Below are 23410 nucleotides of genomic sequence, written 5' to 3' on the forward strand. Positions count from 1 at the left end.
CGGGCGTTCCAGTAGACAATGCCTCTAAGAAGCAGAAGAACTCCTGGAGATCCAAGAAGACTAGCTATTGCTCCCTTTTGTGTTGCTGGCTGCTAGAGACAAAGAGGCAGCCTTTAAAAATTGAAAGTCAAATCCTACTGAAGAAAATAGAAAACTGTGGAAAGTCAAATGTAAAAGTATAATTAGCAAGGCCAAAAAAGAATTTGAAGAGTAACTAGCAAAAGGCACAAAAATTAACAGCAACATTTTTTTAAGTACATCAGAAGTTGGAAGCCAGCCAAACAATGAGTGGTCATCCAGTGGTCTCACTGTGCTAAAGGAACACTCAAAGAAGACCAGACCATTGCGAAGAAGCTAAATTAATTCTCTGCATCATCTTCATCACAGAGGATGCGAGGGAGATTTCCACACGTGAGTCATTATTTTTAGATGACAGATCAGAGAAACTGTCCCTGACTGAGGTGTCCATAGAGGAGATTTTGGAACAAATTGACATCCAGACCAGATGGTATTCACCCAAGAGTTCTGAAGGAACTCAAATATGAAATTTCAGAACTTTTAACAGTGCTATGTAAACTATAGCTCAAATCAGCCTCTGTACCAGATGACTGAAGGATAGCTAATGTAATGTCAACTTTTTAAAAAGACTTCAGAGGCAATCCTGGCAATTACAGGCTGGTAAACCTAATTTCAGTACAGGTAGTGAAGAACAGAATTATGAAACACATAGATGAACACTATTTGTTGGGGAAGAGCCAACACTGCTTTTGTAAAGGAAAATCATGCCTCACCAATATACTAGAATTCGTTGAGGAGGGTGGTGGTGGTCGACAAACATATTGACAAGGGAGATCCAGTAGAAATAGGTTCTTGACTCTCAGAAAGCCTTTGACAAGGTCCCTTACCAAAGGCTCTTAAGCAAACAAACAGTCATGAGTTAAGTGGAAATATTCTCTCATAGATCAATAATTGGTTTAAAGACAGGAAACAAGGTGTAGGATAAATGGTCTGTTTTCCAAATGGAGAGAGGTAAATAACTGTGTCTCCCAAGGATCTATTCTGGGACCAGTGCTGTTCAACATATGCATAACTGATCCTAAAAGGGGTAAAGAGTGAGGGGGCAGAGTTTGCAGATCATACAAAATTACTCAAGCTGAAAGCTGATTGTGAAGAGTTACAAAGGGATCTCATTAAACTTGTTGACTCGGCAACAAAAAGGCAGACAAATTTCAATGTTGATAAATACAAAGTTATACATATTGTAAACCATAATCCCACCTATACATACAAAATGATGGGGTCTAAATTAGTTGTTACCACCACTCAAGAAAGGGATCTTGGAGTCGTTGTGGATAATGCTCTGAAAACATCTGCTCAACTTTCAACGGCAGTCAAAAAGCTAACAAGGTTAGAGACCATTAGGACAGGGATAGATAATAAGACAGTAAATGTCATAATGCCACTATATAAACCCATGGCCCACACATTGAGTACTGTGTGCAGTTCTAGTCACCCCATCTCAAAAAATATATATTAGAATTGGAAAAGATACAGCGAAGGGCAACAAAACTGATTAGGAATACAGAAGAGCTTCCATATGAAGAGATTAAAAAGACTGGGATTAGTCACCTTGGAAAAGAGACGACTGAGGGGGATATGATAGAGGTCTACAGAATCATGACTGTTGTGGAGAAAGTGAATAAGAAAGTGTTATTTACTCCTTCACATAACACACCAAGGGTCACCCAATGAAATTAATAGGCAGCAGGTTTAAAACAAACAAAGAGATGTAATTCACAGAATGCACGGTCACCCTGTGGAACTCATTGCCAGGGGATGTTATAACGGGATTCAAAAAAGAATTAGATAAGTTCATGGAGGATAGGTCCATCAATGGCTATTAGACAAGATGGTCAGGGATGCAACTGATGCTCTGGGTGTCCCTAAACCTCTGATTGCCAGATGCTGGGACTGGATGACGGGTGATGGTTCACTCGAAATTGCCCTGTTCTTCTCATTTCCTTTGAAGCATCTGGCATTGGCCACTGTCAGAGACAGGATACTGGGCTAGATGGACCATTGGTCTGATCCAGTATATTGTTCTTAGAATGCTGAAATAGAATGTGATGAAAGAGGAATGAAAATATTGTTGTGCTAATTTAGGTTCTGGTGTTGAGCCCCAATCCTTCAGGTAGATGCCTGTACCAATGTCAGGAGTGTAGACAGTTTTTTTTCTTTGGAGGGGCTCAAAAACAATAAAATAAGAGCTGTTGAATGTAGTTTTTACTCTAGGGAGCTTCTGCTCTCAGGGCACAAAGGTGGCAGCAGCGGGCTGGTGTGGTGCACCTCCAAACAGAGGTGACCTGTATCCAGCATTTGTCCCCTGCATGGCCAGCCTTTTTTATTTTGGGGAGGCGTAGCCTTCCCAAGCCTCTTATACGCACTGCCTATGGACAGGTGGCTGCTAAATTACAGTTCCATTTTATACATTAGTCCCTATTTAGTCTGTCAAAGTTTTCTTAATGCAACTATATTGGTATGTTGGACTTACTGTCCTAAGTTAACTATATTTACATTAGCCTTCTTTTTGTTAAGGCCTCTTTTTTTAATCTGATCTCTTTGCACTGCTCTGTGTAGCACAAAACAGCTGGAAATCCATTGGTGTAGAGTTGGTGTAACCTCCATCCCCCTCTATATAAAGGGTGTGTTGGGAATGGCAGCAGGTGCGGCCAGAGTGCTGTTGTATTCTTACTATTCTCAGTTTTTGAATGGTCCTTGACGACTTTAGCCAGCGGGCATATGTGAAAGTAGCTCCTAAATTTCTCTAAAATATACCTGCGCCAACCCCAGAATCAGAAAACAGCAGTTGGGCCCCCTGTGGTTTCCTTAGCCCAGCTGTGCCCATATACTGTGTTAAACAGAGAATGTAATGTAACTCTCTCTAATAAAGACCACATTTTAAAAGTAACACAGTAAGGTCAGCATCCACTAGCAAATATATTTAATTTAATTCTCTGGCCAGTCCACAATTGGATTTTCTATGCCCTATTTAGCTCTATCTTGTTTTTGACCCGATTTAATTAACAAAATGTTTCTTTCAAATCTAGCGCACACACTAAGCATTTCTTTAACATATTAAGAATTATGTCATTGTGCATAGTTGTCAGATTTATGGTCCAGCGCCTTTCTAGCAGAAAGAATAATTTACTGCTCACAATAATATGAATAGGAAACCAAAGCAAGGGTTTGTTTTCTTTAATTATTGAATTGATATAAATTATAATTAACATATTGGTTGGAATGTAATTACACTGCCATACAATAATGTATTTTGTGTTTATGCACCATGTCCAATTTTCCTCTGTTAACCCCTACCCTGCACATTATGACTTGGCATTATGCATTTGTAATAACAGATGCTCATTTTATTTTTTGTAATTACCTGAATATGAGATTTCGGATGATTATTTGTGCAACTATATTAATAAGACACAGCTTCAGAACACTGCTGCTGGAAAAAAATTGCATCAATTTACTAACATTTCCTATACTAAATTTATCTGTTTTCAGATTTATTTTAATTAACTGGAGCCTGCCGCTTCAAAAACCAATGGAAACAAACTGAAATTAGGAGTAAACAGGAATTCCAGCAGAGAAGAATGAAAAGAATGCTAGAGACATGTAATAAATTTGCCAAGTCTGCTGATGCAAACTGTACAAATGGGTTTAATGGGGGAGAAGAGAGAAATTAAAGCTATGGTGGCAGTGGAGTAGGATGAAATGAGAGAAATTTAAAGAGAGAAGGAATGCTAGATCAAGCAGCATGTCTTGTTTAGCAATTCCTTATTGATATGTTTCTCCACCAATTTCATACTTAGCTTTGTGCCTTTATTATCGACATCAATTTGTTAACACACACAAATACAGACAGGGTCAAGCTCAAAGCCCCAAAGTTCAGGTTTTTGGAGAGATGTTTCCTTTCTGATGCAGAAGGTACAGTAGTTGTTTGGTGATTGGTGCTTTGTCTGCTGTTTATGCTGACCTAGCACATTTAGCGGCTGGCCTGGAGATTTAGAGAAGGAATTATTTAGTTACACAGTGCAACAAGATTGCTACGGTTCACAGCCATTAGTGAACTACTAAGGCTTGCATTTGACACAACCGTCTGAAGGGTAAACCTTTTGTTGATGGTAGCCAAAACAACATCTCCTCTTCCAGATTTAATTTATAGTGCTTGCCATTCAGAGGAAGGATGGTAATTTAAAATGTTGTCAACTAGGTAATTTTAGAGCTCTTTTTAGATTTATTTGAATTTAACCTAACCTTGTCAAGTAAGCATTTATACTAATTACATATTATTCTCCAAAGACTATTTGTATGCTAATTAGTGTAGGCACCTGGTAGGTAGGGATCGAGTGGACTATAGCACCTCTTCCAAACAGAATGGGGAGAAAAGCTGTGGGGATGTCAAAGAGGGATAGGAAAAGTTGTAAATCAAATTGGCTGGTCTGATGGCTTGCTGCCAGAAAGGGGAAAGCTGTGCATTGCTCCTTTAAAGTAGGTTTGCCTTCCATACCCCTTTATACTGCTGCAAGACCATTGAGTAGACTACATATGTTATAAATCCACTCAGACAGATGTCTCCCTGGTCTTTTCAGTTCTTGCACTAAGCAAAGCCACACAGAGTACACGCATTAGTGATCCACCTCTAGTAAAGATTGTAACTAGAGCTGGCTGAAATATTTTGGAGGAAAAATGGCTTTTTGACCAAAATGAAAATTTTAATTTAGCTGTTTTCTGATTTTTTTTTAATTTAAAAACTAAAAATGTTTTTCGTAAACATTTACAGTGTTCAGCTAAAAAAAATCAATTTTCGGTCATAATGGTTCTCTTTGAAAATTTTGTGTGGAAAATAATTGCTGTTTTTTGACTAGTCCAAGTTGCAACACCAGAGCATCAAAGAACCAGAGGCCTGTTCTCTAGAGACCTCACATCCCTGCCACCAAGACCACCTCCTGAGAAATTTTTAGTCCCTTTTCCAAAGTAACAGGGAGCTAGAGCATTTCATAGAAAAGGTTATCAGAATTTTTTAATATGTATTAATAATGTATTTTCCCCTATTCTTGTTCTCAGAATGGCTGAATCATTTTGGCTGAAATTTTCCAAAACAATTCAGCCTGAGGCAGACACACAATATGGAAAATTTCTGCTCAAACCATGAAATTTTGAAAGAGGGTCTTATAACGGGAAGTGTTATGCAAACTTAATAGGCGGCCCTGCCTATAATATTTTCCCTCTGAGCTCTGATTGGCTTAGCTCTTTGACTGAGGATGTATAGGACATGCAATACAACTTGCCCATAATGGAGGCTTTCCATATAGCTTCAAGAAACATACTGAGCATGCACTACAACTCTTCTTTTGGATGATTCTGTGTAATTGCATTTGAGGTACCTTCTCCTGCTCTGCTCTATGCACATGTGGAGAAAAACAGATTCAAACAACTCCCTTCCCCCTCACCATTCCTGCTCTCCCTTTCACTGGAGTTGAAAAATAAACTTCTGGAGTATAATACTGTGTGGGTTACATTATTATAAAGTAATACTTCTCTCTTATGACAAACCAGGTCCTTTTGGAAGTGGGAGAATTCTGATTCAGTTTTGAAATTAGGGTTCACAAATACAGAACATGGAAAACAGGAATAATTTCTTGGTTAAGTGTCATGAACACAAGTAGTGCCATGAAAATCCTAAAATTGCAAGAGGGAAGCATAAAACTTAGTTTAAACCAAAAAAAGATTTTCAGAAAGGAACACTTGTTTAACAATAAACATACTTTTTAAAACTGAAATTTTGAAGAAAAATAACTTTCTCTACAGAATATGAATTTGACAAATATCTATTTATTGATTTGCATTCTACATTCAACATTTAGTCTCAAGCATGATTTGAGACTAAAATAATTTCAACAGACAGGTGGTAAAAGAGGAAAGATCTAAATTATCTACATAGATTATAGGGGATATGGTTTATTTTCCATTGAATCTAGGTATTTATACGCCCCCTTCACCTCACCCCATCCTATTCAACCCCACCCCACCCCAGTATCTAAACACAGCATGATCCATAGGGTTCCACATTCCTCAAGATGTACGATCAAATCTCAGAAAACAGCAAATGCTATCAATAAAACATGGAGCAAAGTTAATTACAGGCTTTCATTCAGAGTCACCCTGCCGCTAGTGGCCCATTATAATGAATCATTGCTCAAATGGAGCAGAGATTGACAGAGATTTTATAAACTTTCCATTCTCCAGGTTTTCCCTGTGTAATAAGTGCCTGCTGTACACTGGGAAAGTGATTAAGTATCAATTTCATGTAGTATGAGGAATAAATGTTTAAAAGACTAATGAGACACTATTTTTACTGCTTAGAGTACTGTGACTAACCCCTGAGTCAGTTGAATGCCTCTGTCATTTTAATTAGTCATTTACTGAATCTTTTTTTTTCCCTTTAAAGGTTTCTAATTGGGTTATTTAAGTAACTTTAAACTAGTTCCTCACTAGCCAGAGTGCACTTTTTGACTGATAAGACTGATACGCTTTCTCTTCCAATATGCTACTGGCTCTTCTTTACTTAATGCTCTCAGAATAAGGATTAATGTTTTATCGCTCAGTTGTCCGTTATGGCAGCAGGTGCTCTCTAGCCCTAAACATCAGAAAATCTTTTCACATCCCGTTCTTTCTCTGTTTGAGTAAGATAGCAGACTTTGGCTCATGACATAGTTTGTAGCTGCCTCTGCCATTGTTGTCTGGTTTGATAGAAATGTGACCAAACAAAATCTTCAATCTGCTCCAAAACCCTCAGGAATATAATCCCCCAAATCAATCAATAAGGATGCTAAAGTACTGTACAGCATACACTCTTAAAACAAGTGATTTTAATCTGGCTTCTAAGGTGTGAGTGTGCACATGTGTGCCTATTACAGGCTGGGCTGGTTGCACAGGCATTTCCTAACTTTCTGGCATTCCCTAGCTTTGGAGTGCTTGACTTTGTAACCTTCTTTAGTAATGTCCTTCTAATATAATTCCTGGGAGTGAGATATATATTTCTTAGGGCTGATTAACATTTTCAACTGAAACCTTTTCAGATGGAAAATTGGGTTTTTGGCTAAACCCAAATGTGGAAAGTGTTTTGGTTTCCTTAAAACCTTGATTTTTTTTTTAATTGGAAAATTGTGTGAGGGGACCAGTTTTCAATCAAAAAATTGCACAAACTAAACAACTTTCAGTTTTGGGGCTTTTTGGCCACAAAGAAAAAAAGTCACATGTTTTTCTGGATGGGGAAAATCATTTCCCACTCAGTTCTTATATAGATCAGCACATCCATAAGACCACAAAGAAGATCTGTATATAATTTTACATTTCAACAGGGTTTTTTTTTAATGGTCTTTTGGATGTGCTGGTACATGGGCATCAGTCAATCAATGATGGGTGAGTAACAGACATTTTGGAGATTTAATGGGAGTGAAGCTATACCAATTTACACCAGCTAATGATCTGGCTGTGTGTCATTGAAACCAGTTCCTAGACTCATTTTATTTGAATTTAACAAATTACTTTTGTTTCTTTGCTGTATGTCTGTTTTGATAAAAGATAATTTACAGAAAGTCAGCACGTGAAGGATGGTTCTGTAGAAGCAGCAGCAAAGAATCCTGCACCACTATAGAACAGATGTTGTTTTGCAGAGCTTTTCATGGTGAATACCCACTTCTTCGGATGCAAGCAGTGGAAATTTCCAGGGGCAGGTGTGTATATATAAGCAAGCAAGAAGCAGGCTAGATAATTTACAGAAAGTCAGCAAAATTGTCCTCCAAATTTGCCATAAACCTATCAGTTACTTGCAATGTTGGGAGTATCTAAGCTGAAAATCAGTCTAATATAACTCTTTTAGCATGAGGTTCTGCCTACCTCTTAGGTTGATATGCAATGGAGAGAGAAGGGCAAAAAGGATTTTCTCTGCACTAGGGTGACCTGCATAAGTAAAAGCCAGGTATAATTGCCAAAGAGGGCAGCGAGCAATCTGGGCTACACTTCTGCTTGCCTTACACAATGGCTAATAAATCAGGACTCACAAACAGCAGGAAGTGGACTGCTTTGCATAAAGGAATGTAACTCACTGGTCACTGTATTCTATGTGTGTGTCCCCCCATTGGTGTCTGATCCATAGAGGTGTGAGGCTGTTACAGCTCTCAGCTACAAAGTTGATTTTTAAAGCTCAAGCAGTGCTTTTAGATTGGGAGGTTCCAAATTCAGTCCCAAATGTCAGTCAAGATATAAGTCAACATAGTAGTAGGTATGTTCACCTCGCATGCCAGGGAGCTTCTTAGTTTCATATGCCTCTGCAGTGCCCCTTATTTTGGGCAATGCCTATCTGACATAATCTAGTCCTTGTTCAAGATGATGGCAGAAACGAAGACACCCACTTTTGGATACACCATGACTCTTGAAATGCCTGTCCTAGTTACCTGTACTCAAGTAATCAACAGCAACTGAAGTGGCTGCTGTCCATAAATTGCATAACATATTTCTGGTGATTTTCAAGACCTCTTGTAACACTGAAACACTCAAAATTAAAGACCTACCCACCTCCTTATACATTACGTAATTTATGGACAGCCCCAGAGGAGACTTTCAGAATGATTTTAGGAAATAAATTTCACCCCAAACTGTCTTTAATTTCAGATGTGACATTAGTGCCATATGACATATCTAGAATGAAAATTAGGGGGCAGAATCTCAGCTACTGTAAGTCATTGTAGCTCCATTGACTGCAAGGCAATATATACCAGCTGAAGATCAGGGCCAATGTGCGCAACTTTCACAACAGCACCAATATTTTTCTTTTAAAGCCTAAATACTTGTCTTTATTGGGCAACTTTAATGTCACATTCTGCAAGAAATAACACAGGAATTTGAAAGCTTTCAAATTCTAATACAATTTGTAAAGCAGGTAGGAAATTGAAATAGATGAAATTCACCAGGCTGAAGGCATTACAAATGTCTAATTCATACTTATTTTAGGAAATGATAGTCTGGCATTGTTCTGCTTTGTTCCCTTCTAAATTGATTGTCCCTTGCAGTAGCTCACTTGATGATGTAGCAAAAGGGTGTCTTCTGCCTATAGAAATAACTGTGGACGATTCCTGATAGTAACGCAAGATACACAGGATGATGTAAAATAGGTTGCTTTAGAAGACTATAGACACAGTTTAGGCTTAAAATAGAGATTCTGACTGTCATCATTTTTTGGAATTAATAAGAAAGATGGCAAGATTTGCTTAAAGAAGGTAACACTCACTGGCCTAAAGACAGCTAATTTTACTCCTTGATAAACAAGGAGCATAAACAATCCTGATTGCTGTGAAAGAAATGTAGGGCTAGATCTTCAGCTTCTGTATATCAGTGTACCTCATTTTGACTTCAGTGGAGCTATGCTGATACACACTGGGTGAGCATCTAGCCCTAAATTTCCCTCTCCACTATGGAAGGGACAGCAGCAGTTCCAAAAAGCTGTGGGTTGGATCAGCAGTGTAGGTTGTAGCAGCAATATAAAAGCCACAGAAAAAAGAGAGAGAGAGGAGCTATGGCAGCAGAAGTTTTGGTCTCTTGGGGTTTTCATTTGTAGACTAATGTCTTGAGGTGGATTTGTAAAAAAATGAACTAAGACATACGTACAAAAGTCTAAAACAGTTAAGGTAAACTCCTGTGAAACATTTCTTCTGATTGTTAACTTTTGTAACAAAATGATTAGAGAACTCAAAAGTAGACAAATAGTATAGTAAATATACTTTATATGAAGAAGGAAAAAGTTGAGTTTGAATCCAGAAATGTATATTCCTATTTGATATACTGTTGAATGGGAAGTAAGATATGCAGGCTCTCAATGGTGTAATAACTACTAATCAATTGCTCACCTTTCTGGGCCTAAACCCTTTATTCATTTTTAAATAGCACTTCAGAATATATTTCGTTTTGATGGTGTATGTCCTGCACCTATTATCTGTCATTTTAAGTGGCATGAAATACACATTTCTAAAGAAAAAGTAATCACTGACACACTAACTGCTCCCTTGAATGTGATTCTTCACACGTAATCATGCTTACTCCCACTTCATGAAGGATCATTATACATTTGTAAAAATGTCCTCATAATGTGCTCTGTTCTGAACAAAACCATAATGATAGTTGTATGTGTGGTCATGTGTAACAATGAAATGCTAGGACGAAGCTCGGAGAAGGGACAAACAAGGAATAAGTTTCTGTGGTAGACAGGATTTTCAGTCCTCTGAATTAGACTCTAATCATTATGCCTCCATCACCAGCTGTTCTCATTTGGTTTGGATTTCAATGTGTATATGGTAAATTCTTTAGCTTCAGGATTTTTTATCTTATTTGAAGTCTGATCTAAAGACCACCAAAGTCAAAGAGAGATTTTTCCATTTGTTTTAATGGGCTTTGTATCAAGTTGTTGGTTCATTCCTAAAGAATGAGTGTATGAGTGGCACTATATGTGAAAGAAAATGTAGAATCAAATGAAATAAAAATCTTAAGTGAATCCACATGTTCCATGGAATCTCTATGGATAGTAATTTCATGCTCTAATAAGAATATAACATTAGGGATCTATTATCAACCACCTGATCAGGACAGTGATAGTGATGATGAAATGCTAAGGGAAATTAGAGAGGCTATCAAAATTAAGAACTCAATAATAGTGGGGGATTTCAATTATCCCCATATTGACTGGGAACATTTCACTTCAGGACGAAATCCAGAGACAAAATTTCTCGATACTTTAAATGACTGCTTCTTGGAGCAGCTGCTACGGGAACCCACAATGCGAGAGGCAACTCTCGATTTAGTTCTGAATGGAGCACAGGAGCTGGTCCAAGAGGTAACTATAACGGGACCTCTTGGAAATACTGACCATAATATAATAACATTTAACATCCCTGTGGTGGGAAGAACACGTCAACAACCCAACACTGTGGCCTTTAAATTCAAAAAGGGGAACTATGCAAAAATGAGAGGGTTAGTTAAACAGATATTAAAAGATACAGTGACTAAAGTGAAATCCCTGCAAGCTGCATGAATGCTTTTCAAAGACACCATAATAGAGGTCCAACTTAAATGTATATCCCAAATTAAAAAACACAGTAAAATAACTAAAAAAGAGCCACTGTGGCTTAGCAACCATGTAAAAGAAGCAGTGAAAGATAAAAAGGTATCTTTTAAAAAGTGGAAGTCAAATCCTAGTGAGGTAAATAGAAAGGAGCATAAACTGCCAAATTAAGTGTAAAAATGTAATAAGAAAAACCAAAGAGGAGTTTGAAGAATGGCTAGCCAAAAACTCAAAAGGTAATAATGTTTTTTAAGTACATCAGAAGCAGGAAGCCTGCTGAACAACCAGTGGGCCCCCTTGATGATCGAGATACAAAAGGAGCGCTTAAAGACGATAAAGCTACTGTGAAGAAACTAAATGGATTCTTTGCTTCAGTCTTCATGGCTGAGGATGTTAGGTAGATTCCCAAACCTGAGCCAGCTTTTGTAGGTGACAAATCTGAGGAATTGTCACAGATTGAAGTGTCACTAGATGAGGTTTTGGTATTAATTGATTAATAGTAACAAGTCACCGGGACCAGATGGCATTCACCCAAGAGTTCTGAAAGAACTCAATTGTGAAGTTGCGGAACTATTAACTATGGTTTGTAACCTGTCATTCAAATCGGCTTCTGTACCCAGTGACTGGAAGATAGCTAATGTAACGCTAATATTTAAAAAGGGCTCTAGAGGTGATCCCAGCAATTACAGACTGGTAAGTCTAACATCAGTACTGGGCAAATTAGTTGAAACAATAGTAAAGAATAAAATTGTCAGACACATAGAAAAACATAACTTGTTGGGCAAAAGTCAACATGGTTTCTGTAAAAGGAAATCCTGTTTTACTAATCTATTAGAGTTCTTTGAAGGGGTCAACAAACATGTGGGCATGGGGGATCCAGTGGACATAGTGTACTTAGATTTCCAGAAAGCCTTTGACAAGGTCCCTCACTAAAGGCTCTTACATAAATTAAGTTGTCATGGGATAAAAGGGAAGGTCCTTTCATGGATTGAGAACTGGTTAAAAGACAGGGAACAAAGGGTAGAAATAAATGGTAAATTCTCAGAATGGAGAGGGGTAACAAGTGGTGTCCCCCAAGGGTCTGGCCTAGTACCAATCCTATTCAACTTATTCTTAAATGATCTGGAGAAAGGGGTAAAAAGTGAGGTGGCAAAGTTTGCAGATGATACTAAACTGCTCAAAATAGTTAAGACCAAAGCAGACTGTGAAGAACTTCAAAAAGATCTCACAAAACTAAGTGATTGGGCAACAAAATGGCAAATGAAATTTAATGTGGATAAATGTAAAGTAATGCACATTGGAAAAAATCACCCCAACTATACATACAGTATGAAGGGGGCAAATTTAACAACAACAAATCAGGAAAAAGATCTTGAAGTCATCATGGATAGTTCTCTGAGGATGTCCACGCAGTGTGCAGCGGCGGTCAAAAAAGTAAACAGGATGTTAGGAATCATTAAAAAGGGGATAGAGAATAAGACGGAGAGTATCTTATTGCCCTTATATAAATCGATGGTAAGCCCACATCTTGAATACTGCGTACAGATGTGGTCTCCTCAGCTCAAAAAAGATATACTGGCATTAGAAAAGGTTCAGAGAAGGGCAACTAAAATGATTAGGGGTTTGGAACGGGTCCCATAAGAGGAGAGATTAAAGAAGCTAGGACTTTTCAGCTTGGAAAAGAAGAGACTAAGGGGAGATACTATAGAGGTATATAAAATTATGAGTGATGTGGAGAAAGTAAATAAGGAAAAGTTATTTACTTGTTCCCATAATATAAGAACTAGGAGCCACCAAATGAAATTAATGGGCAGCAGGTTTAAAACAAATAAAAGGAAGTTCTTCTTCACACAGTGCACAGTCAACTCGTGGAACTCCTTGCCTGAAGAGATTGTGAAGGCTAGGACTATAACAGCTTTTAAAAGAGAACTGGATAAATTCATGGAGGTTAAGTCCATTAATGGCTATTAGCCAGGATGGTGTCCCTACTACCCTCTGTTTGTCAGAAGGTGGAGATGGATGGCAGGAGAGAGATCACTTGATCATTACCTGTTAGGTTCACTCCCTCTGGGCCACCTGGCATTGGCCACTGTCAGTAGACAGGATACTGGGCTAGATGGACCTTTGGTCTGACCCAGTATGGCCGTTCTTATGACTTCAGTAACATGATATGCTTACATCTAGTTTTCCAGATGTAGGAATAGCTGATGTATTGACAGAGCACTATGAACCTGATTCTGATTTAATTTTTGTTACATAACTGCACTAACTTCAGAGCACTTGGCTGGATTCTCATCTGAGTAAGATCAAATACCCACATTGCCACTCAGCCTATCCAAAATTCTAATGCCATCATTTAGACCATGCCACCCTCGCTCTGTCTCCCACTGATCGCTTTTCATTGTCTTACACAACAAATTCAAACGATTTGTTTAAGTTTCTATTTCACCGGCTACCACATTCATTCATTCCATATTCACTCCACCTCCTCTGCTCTGCCAATAATGTCACCTATGATGCCAGTTTTATTTTCTTATCCCACCCATCTTCATTTATTCCATTTATTCTTTGAATTATGACCCATTTTCACATTTTTTTTTAGACAACATATTTTCACATTCTAAGTGAAACTGAAAAAATAAAATCATACAGCTGAGCAGGGTTTTGCATTTTTACTGCAAATATTGATTTTTATTAAGATGAACCTTGGGATACAATGAGATAATGCTCCAAATGTAGGAATATTTTGATATGGTATTGTAGCTCTTGTAAGGTATTTGTGCTTTTGTTTGTTTTTGTTTTTGCAAACTTCTCACTTATGCAGGAGTTGCGTGAATATACACTTCCATTAAATACATGTTTACCTCTTTGAAAATGCAAGTCCATGCCTGTTTTATTTTCTATACCTCAGTCAATACCACATACAGACCTCTAAGGTGTTTCATTTGTCAATAGAAAGTCAAGATGTATTTTTAACTTGCTGGAGGTAAGAATTGAAAAAGCCATTTGATTTTTTGAAATAGACACTTCAAAATACAATTGAAACTTTTCATTGAGATAATTCAGATCAAATGCAGACAGAGATAGCATAGCTCAGTTAAATGACTTTTTCTACCTGCTACATGAAAGTTACATGATGAAAAGAATTTATATTTTTAATATCTTTCTGCCCTGGGCATCTGTTGCAATATAACTATAGGTAATACAGCATATTTTTCTTCTCTTGGGGGAATGCATGCTTCATGTTATGGGAATTTAACTTGATTACATTTTTTCTGTTGCAAAGCAACCCACAACAACCACAAAAGAAAATGTAATAAGAGTTGATAAAAATGGGAATTTTTAAAAGGAAAACTGTTGGGATGTGTTCAGTTTCTAATGCAGGAGTTCAGTTGATCAGCCTGAGTACTGTATACCTTAATTTTATTTTCCAGAGGGTAGAGCGACTCTCTAAGGCTTATCCTGACATAGAGTATTATTACATAGACCAGTGTACTGATACAGACATCTAGTTCAAAAAAATGTAATACATGAAACTCTACTGAGTTAGTGCTCAGGAACAGACTAACTGACTAACTATATGTAACTAGCCATTTATTTTTCTAACAGCAAGAGGTTTTGTTTTCAAGAGCAGTAGGTCTTGGATAAATTACTACTGGATTAAATTGTATCTCTTGTAAGCCATTTCTGAAGTGGCGATTGAAACCTCTTGAATTTATATTTCATTATCTTCGCTTTAGTGTTTTGAGAGTGGATTATGCTTGTTCCGTTAAGAAAGAGGCTAACTGTTCACATTCTTTTCACAGCCCACCTCCCTAAAGTGTTTGGCCCAACATTGAAGGAATTTCTCTCTGGGTCTATACAAAGGCATCCATCATCATATTATCTATAACTCACAAATGTCACAGCAAAGGTTCAAAATGTACCAGTATCACTAACTGTAAATGTTCAAAAACTGTCAGTCGGTCCCTCAAAAAAATCCCATGGTCAGCTTAAAATAATTTTATTCTTGTTTGTTTGTTTTGAAAGGTTGGGTTATTTTTATTTGCATTCTGGCTTTTGAGCCTTAAAATCATCATCATCATGTACCATCAAAACAATTTCAAGTTAGATTTTCTGATTAAATTTCTTCATACTGCTCAATACTATACTAAGAATATACACAGAGTGATTTCCCACAGTTAAGTTTCCATACGGCTCTTTTTAAAGCAGGCACATTTATTCCTAAAGTAAAAGCCTAACAGAGAAAACCTATTAAAATAATAAAAAATACCTTCACATATGTGAATAACCTTACCAGAGATTACCCCTCCCAATCAATCTCCACAAGAGATATGGCCCGTGTCAGTCCTTCCAACCTTCCCTAAGGACTGTGGCCCTCCCCTGAGACAGAAGGTCCTGTCTGTTTGCTGAATCAGAATGAAAGACCCGAGTCAGTTTAAACTCAGGTTATTTATCCAAAAGTACATTCTTTGTCTGCTGGTTTCTTGAGAATATTGCCTGCACCAGTATATGCAAGTCTCTTCCGGTGGTAGTACCTCTCTGGAGGAGTTAGAACCTGAGTGAATTTGCCTAATCATGTCATATTGTTTTTAGTTCCTGGAGGTATTTGGACCACTGCCCCCCCATGGAATTACATACAATCCCTGGCCAACCATGATACATACAATTAATATGGTAAGATTTAGCTAAATTCAATAATGTTTGTCCAGGAAATTGCCATATCTGTCAGTCATTTAATAGATTTTAATTAACAGATTTTAAGGACAAAAGGAACCATTCAGTCACCTAGTTTGACTTTCTGTATGATAGGGTCCATAAACATGGACATAAAAAACCACAAGGTAGTGAGCTTGAAAGTAGAAGTATTGACTGGATCCTTTTTAGTAAGAAATGATTATACAGTTGATACTACCACTGAGTTCAGTGCGCCTACATCCCTCAGTAAGTGCTATTTAGTGTGAATAACCGCTGAAGCATAGAGTCCCAGATCTTTTGTTTGCTCTTTTATGAATCCAATTAGACTTTCCAGCTATTCTCACTTAGCAATATGCTTGATCACTGGTTGAGTCAGATGCCTGCTTAAAGTCTACGATACAAACCTACAGATATGGCTTAGTCTCAACACGTTGCAATTAGCAGTATTCTAGTGAGCAGTTAGAAAACTAAATCTTAATAGAAGTTTGAAATATCAGGGGGATTAGTGTTTTATTTTAATCTTTATAGTATTCAGAACTCCTCATTTGTACTTACTAATATATGGTACAACTCTCATTAGTAATGCTGCTGTTGCTGCTTTACTTTAGGTTTTCTTGTTGCCGTTTTCATTCTCGTGGTATTTCAAAGCGTTTATTCTCACTTTTTTTGCTGCTCCAGGGAGAGTAGGGTGATCAACAATTTGAAAAATTTCAGACATTATCATTTTAATGTCTGAAATTTTCAGCTAACACTGTAATTTTGTCTGCCCACAGTATTAGAATTCTGAAATATTTCTAGAAGGATCAATATCCAAGTGGTACAACTTGTGAAGCTACTGAACTGAGGTCATTTTTGCAAATTACATTTTTGTAGTTGTTGCCAGCAGAAGATGAAACGGAAAAAGTTAGCACTGCAAGGTGAAAAGGGTGGTTGGTTATTGTTGTTAGGTCATTGGAGCCATGTTTGGCTTGTAATTATATTTTAAGACATATGAAGCCCATAAGTTTACCATACTGTACAACTTGTATGTATAAGTTTGCTAACATGTGATTATTGTATTTTCATGCAATAATAATTCCAATTCAAACCATTTTAGTCTAATCATTCCAATACAACCATTTTAGTCTTGTATCAGAGGGGTAGCCGTGTTAGTCTGGTTCTGTAGAAGCAGCAAAGAATCCTGTGGCACCTTATAGACTAACAGACATTTTGCAGCATGAGCTTTCGTGGGTGAATACCCACTTCTTCGGATGCAAGTAGTGGAAATTTCCAGGGGCAGGTTTATATAGGCAAGCAAGAAGCAAGCTAGAGATAACGAGGTTAGTTCAATCAGGGAGGATGAGGCCCTGTTCTAGCAGTTGAGTGAAAACCAAGGGAGGAGAAACTGGTTCTGTAGTTGGCAAGCCATTCACAGTCTTTGTTTAATCCTGAGCTGATGGTGTCAAATTTGCAGATGAACTGGAGCTCAGCAGTTTCTCTTTGAAGTCTGGTCCTGAAGTTTTTTTGCTGCAGGATGGCCACCTTAAGATCTGCTATTGTGTGGCCAGGGAGGTTAAAGTGTTCTCCTACAGGTTTTTGTATATTGCCATTCCTAATATCTGATTTGTATCCATTTATCCTTTTCCTTAGAGACTGTCCAGTTTGGACAGTTTGGGCTATCCAGTTTGGCCGATGTACATAGCAGAGGGGCATTGCTGGCATATGATGGCATATATTACATTGGTGGACGTGCAGGTGAATGAACCGGTGATGGTGTGGCTGATCTGGTTAGGTCCTGTGATGGTGTCGCTGGTGTAGATATGTGGGCAGAGTTGGCATCGAGGTTTGTTGCATGGATTGGTTCCTGAGCTAGAGTTACTATGGTGCGGTGTGCAGTTACTGGTGAGAATATGCTTCAGGTTGGCAGGTTGTCTGTGGGCGAGGACTGGCCTGCCACCCAAGGCCTGTGAAAGTGTGGGGTCATTGTCCAGGATGGGTTGTAGATCCCTGATGATGCGCTGGAGAGGTTTTAGCTGGGGACTGTATGTGATGGCCAGTGGAGTCCTGTTGGTTTCTTTCTTGGGTTTGTCTTGCAGTAGGAGGCTTCTGGGTACACATCTGGCTCTGTTGATCTGTTTCCTTATTTCCTCGTGTGGGTACTGTAGTTTTTGAGAATGCTTGGTGGAGATTTTGTAGGTGTTGGTCTCTGTCTGTGGGGTTAGAGCAGATGCGGTTGTACCTCAGTGCTTGGCTGTAGACAATGGATCTTGTGGTGTGCCCGGGATGGAAGCTGGAGGCATGAAGGTAGGCATAGCGGTCAGTAGGTTTTCGGTATAGGGTGGTGTTAATGTGACCATCAATTATTTGCACCGTAGTGTCTAGGAAGTGGACCTCCTGTGTAGATTGGTCCAGGCTGAGGTTGATGGTGGGGTGGAAGCTGTTGAAATCGTGGTGGAATTTTTCCAGAGTCTCTTTCCCATGGGTCCAGATGATGAAGATGTCATCAATGTAGCGTAGGTAGAGAAGGGGCGTGAGTGGACGGGAGCTGAGGAAGCGTTGTTCCAGGTCAGCCATAAAAATATTGGCATATTGTGGGGCCATGCGGGTGCCCATAGCGGTGCCACTGGTCTGGAGATATATATTGTCATCAAATTTGAAATAGTTGTGTGTGAGGATAAAGGCACAGAGCTCAGCAACCAGTTGTGCTGTGGCATCATCAGGGATACTGTTCCTGACAGCTTGTATTCCATCAGCGTGTGGGATGTTTGTGTAGAGAGCCTCTACATCCATGGTGGCCAGGATGGTGTTTTCTGGAAGGTCACCAATGCATTGTAGTTTCCTCAGGAAATCAGTGGTGTCACGGAGATGGCTGGGAGTGCTGGTGGCATAGGGTCTGAGTAGAGAGTCCACATATCCAGACAGTCCTTCAGTGAGAGTTCCAATGCCAGAGATGATGGGGCGTCCAGGATTTCCAGGTTTGTGGATTTTGGGCAGTAGATAGAATAGTCCTGGTCGGGGCTCTAAGGGAATGTTGATTTGTTCCGGTGTTAGTGTAGGGAGTGTCCTGAGTAGATGGTGCAGTTTCTTAGTGTATTCCTCAGTGGGATCTGAGGGAAGTGGCCTGTAGAATTTGGTGTTAGAGAGTTGTCTGGCGGCCTCCTTTTGGTAGTCAGACCTGTTCATGATGACAACAGCACCTCCTTTATCAGCCTCTTTGATTATAATGTCAGGATGGTTTCTGAGGCTGTGGATGGCATTGCGTTCTGCATGACTTAGGTTATGAGGCAAGCGATGTTGTTTTTCCACAATTTCTGCCTGTGCACGTCGGTGGAAGCATTCAATGTATAGGTCCAGACTGTCATTTCGACCCTCAGGAGGAGTCCATGTGGAGTTCTTCTTTTTGTGCTGTTGGTGGGAGGGTAACTGTGTATCAGTGCACTGTTCAGTGTTGTCCTGAAAGTATTCTTTGAGTCGGAGACGGCGAAAGTAGGCTTCCAGATCACATTTTAGTCTTGTAAAGGTATTCAGGGAGGCAGATTAAAAAGCATATGCCTATCCCTGTTGGACTAAGGAGAAAGGGGGATCTGAATGGATTTTAACAAACTACCATTTTTGACATTATTTTTTATAGTACTTGAGAAATCTTCTTCTTCCCATTATGATATATCTTTATACCTGGCCTATAAAATACATGAAATCAGCTGCATTGGGATACTTTTAATTTCTTCAGTGTCAGGCTTCTCCAGGTGACAATTCTTCATCTAATTTCTCTAGTGAATTTATATGTGGATGAGATAAAACATCAAGAAAAAAAGATGAAGAAAAAGTAGACAGAAATCAGAGCTGCAAACAAGCCTTTTAAAGTGTGTAATTCATTTATAAACTATATATAAACACATGCGTCTATGGTACTTAATAGCATAGTATTAAGTAACCCTTTCAACACCCATTTTACATATTGGAAACCGAGGCAGAGAGAGATTAAGTTATTTGCCCTAAGTCGCACAAGAAATCTGTGGCAGAGTCAGGAAATTTATCCCAGATCACTGGAGTCTAGTCCAGTATGTTATCTGATGTTCATCTTTTCTTGTAACACTTCAAAAACTCAATATGGACAATAAAATATAAGAGTCTGAGTCATTCAGAGATTGTTCACTAGCACTCTGTGAGAATTCTGGCTCTGAAAACAGTTTTATTATGATGATCTGTCTGCTTTTCAGTTACTATAAATTACTTTATACACAGAAGGCCAGATTCTGTATACTACTCTGGGGGCACCATGAATGAAGCTTCAAGGAGAAGAATGGCTGAAGCTATAGTTGTCAGGCTTGCTACATCAGTTTCTGAAGAATTGGTTCTGCTTTGAACAAAGGGAGCAAAGCTACAGTTATAACTCCAAAAGATGAATATCTCCAGAAAAAAAAGAGGACTGAACCAAAGTGGGCATGACTTCAGGAGAATACTGTCCATTCTTGAACAGGGACTGGTGGGCCATGCAGCAAGCAGAAGAAACAGCATAAGTGAAAGTTGCCCCAAGACAGCTCTGCATGAGCTGTAAGTGCTACACTGCTCTAGGCTGGCTTTCCTTGAAAGATACCCATGGTCCACCGAGGACAGAAAGTCCCCATTATCAGTGGAATAAAAACTACTCAGTCCTTTTGAAAAATTAAACACAGCAACAGATAAATAGGTATGTGGGATGGAACATTTGCAACCTCCAATTTGAGCAAATAATTAGAAGCAAAAGCTGAATACACATCCTGGTCACTTGAAGCTAAGCACATGCACGATTCTCCTAGGCTGGAATAGCTGCAAATCTGGATTAACCAAATTATAAAATCCCTACCACACAATACAAGGGAGCCATGAGGAAGTGCTGGATAAGATTAGGCAAGAATGTAGTCCTTGAATCATTTAGAAATGAAGGCTCTTTATGCATCTTCTCCAACAAACTTTGATCCTTCTTCATGGGGGTATGTGGGAAATGCAGCAAAATTACAAGTGGTATTTGAGAAGTAGTAGTATATTATAATACCCTTCAGGAAAAGAGACCAGTGACACAGCACTGCAGTTACCCATAAAGGAACAGAAAATGTTAGCTAATTACATTTCATTTTCTTGCAAATTACCCTTATCTAAATCCATAATCATGGAAAAAATGTGCATGAAAGAATGTGGTGGAGTAAATATACAGATGGCACTGCAAGACATAAATCAAACAGTCGTAGCTCCTAAACTTATTGAGCCAGATCTTCAGATGGTGCACTGGCACAACTCTATTACCTTCAATGGAGCTATGCTGATTGACACCAGCTGAAGATGTGGCCCATTGTACTGCCCATTGTACTCTACTTGGAATAAAATAAAATCTACTAGCAACTATGGATCTTTGTCACTCTATAAAAGAAAATCTCATTTAAGCTAACAGTAGATACTTTTATTTTGGGGCAAGAGAATCAAATCCCAACTTGCTACTTGCTCTGCAGTCCACCTGCCTGGGAGAATTACTCTGTGAGGAACACCTCTTCTAAGCAGGATATTCAATGGTAATAATGTTGGCTTTCTTATTTGTGTATTTGCTCAGTTTTTAAATTACTAAATATGAATTATTAAGAGATCCTCTTATTTCTCATTATTCATTTAATATTGATTCATCTTTATAGAAAATGATACATACAGCCATTTGTATCTGGATTATGTTTTTTTCAGATTACCTTTACAACTCTCTAGAGAATGTTTCTATATCAGAAACACAAGATTAGTGAAGTATGGCTACGATTTAAACCATGAGACAATGTTGCGAGAATTTGGGGCATCTTCTCGAGTCATGCTCATCTCTTGCTGTCCTCCATCATTAGGGTCATAGTAGTACATGCCCTTAATGATTGGATGCTCAATTACTCAGATAGGCAAGATTTGATAATAGCAAACCCTAGAGTTGACATCATTGGTCCTCTTCAGTTCATATTCCATATCCAACTGTCCAAACCATTGATGAATCTGCCTATAGAATCATACGGGTGTAGGACTGGAAGTGACCCCAACAGGTCATCTAGTCCAGCCCCCTGAACTCAAGGCAGGACTCAGTAATAACTAGACCATTCCTGACAGGTGTTTGTCTAACCTGCTCTTAAAAACCTCCAATGATGGAGATTCCACAACCTCCTTGCACAATTTGTTCCAGTGCTTAGCTTAATACATTTTATAGTACATGACCTGTTTCAACTCAAAGATTGACAGGAAGTTTTTCCTAATGTCCAACCTAAACATCCCTTGCTGCAATTTAAGCCCTTGCTTCTTGTCCTGTCCTCAGAGGTTAAAGATAACAAATTTTCACCCTCCTTGTAACAACCTTTTATGTACTTGAAAATGGTTATCATGTCCCTCCTGAGTCTTCTCTTCTCCAGACTAAACAAACCCATTTTTTTCAATCTTTCCTCATAGGTCATGTTTTCTAGATCTTTAATCATTTTTGTTGCTCTTCTCTGGATTTTCTCCAATTTCTTCACATCTTTCCTGAAATGTGGCACCCAGAACTGGACACAATACCCCAGCTGAGGCCTAATCAGCGTGGAGTAGACTGGAAGAATTACTTCTCACGTCTTGCTTACAACACTCCTGCTAATACATCCCAGAATGATGTTTGCTATTTTTGCAACAGTGTTTCTGCAGTATTCCTTCCTAGGCAGTCATTTCTCATTTTGTATGTGTGCAATTGTTTGTTCTTTCCTAAGTGGAGTACTTTGCATTTGTCCTTATTGAATTTCATCCTATTTACTTCAGACCATTTCTGCAGTTTGTCCAGATAATTTTGAATTTTAATCCTATCCTCCAAAGCAGTTGCAACCCCTCCCAGCTTGGTATCGTCTGCAAACTTGGTAAATGTACTCTCTCTGCCATTATCTATATCATTAAAGAAGATATTGAACAGAACCAGACCCAGGACAGATCTCTGAGGGACCCCACTTGATATGCTCTTCTAGCTTGACTGTGAACCACTGATAACTACTCTCTGGGAGTGGTTTTCCAACTTGTTATGCACCTATTTCCATCTAGGTCAGTGGCTCTCAACCTTTCCAGACTACTGTACCCCTTTCAGAAGTCTGATTTGTCTTCCATGACTCCAAGTTTCACCTCAGTTTAAAAGTACTTGCTTACAAAATCAGATAAAAATACAAAAGTGTCACAGTACACTATTACTGAAAAATTGTTAATTTTCTCATTTTTACCATATAATTATAAAATAAATCAAATGGAATATAAATATTGTACTTACATTTCAGTATATAGGGCAGTATAAACAAGTCATTGTCTGTATGAAATTTTAGTTTGTACTGACTTCGCTAGTGCTTTTTATATAGCCTGTTGTAAAACTAGGCAAATATGTAGCTGAGTTAATGACCTCTGAGTACCCCCAAGAGTATATGTACCCCTGGGTGGGAACCACTGATCTAGGTTGTATTGTATTTCCTTAATTTGTTAATAAGAAGGTCACACGAGACAGTTATCAAAAGTCTTACTAAAGTCAAGATATTCCACATCTACCACTTT

Source organism: Mauremys reevesii, linkage group 3 (assembly GCF_016161935.1).
Source record: "Mauremys reevesii isolate NIE-2019 linkage group 3, ASM1616193v1, whole genome shotgun sequence".
Taxonomy (NCBI): domain Eukaryota; kingdom Metazoa; phylum Chordata; order Testudines; family Geoemydidae; genus Mauremys; species Mauremys reevesii.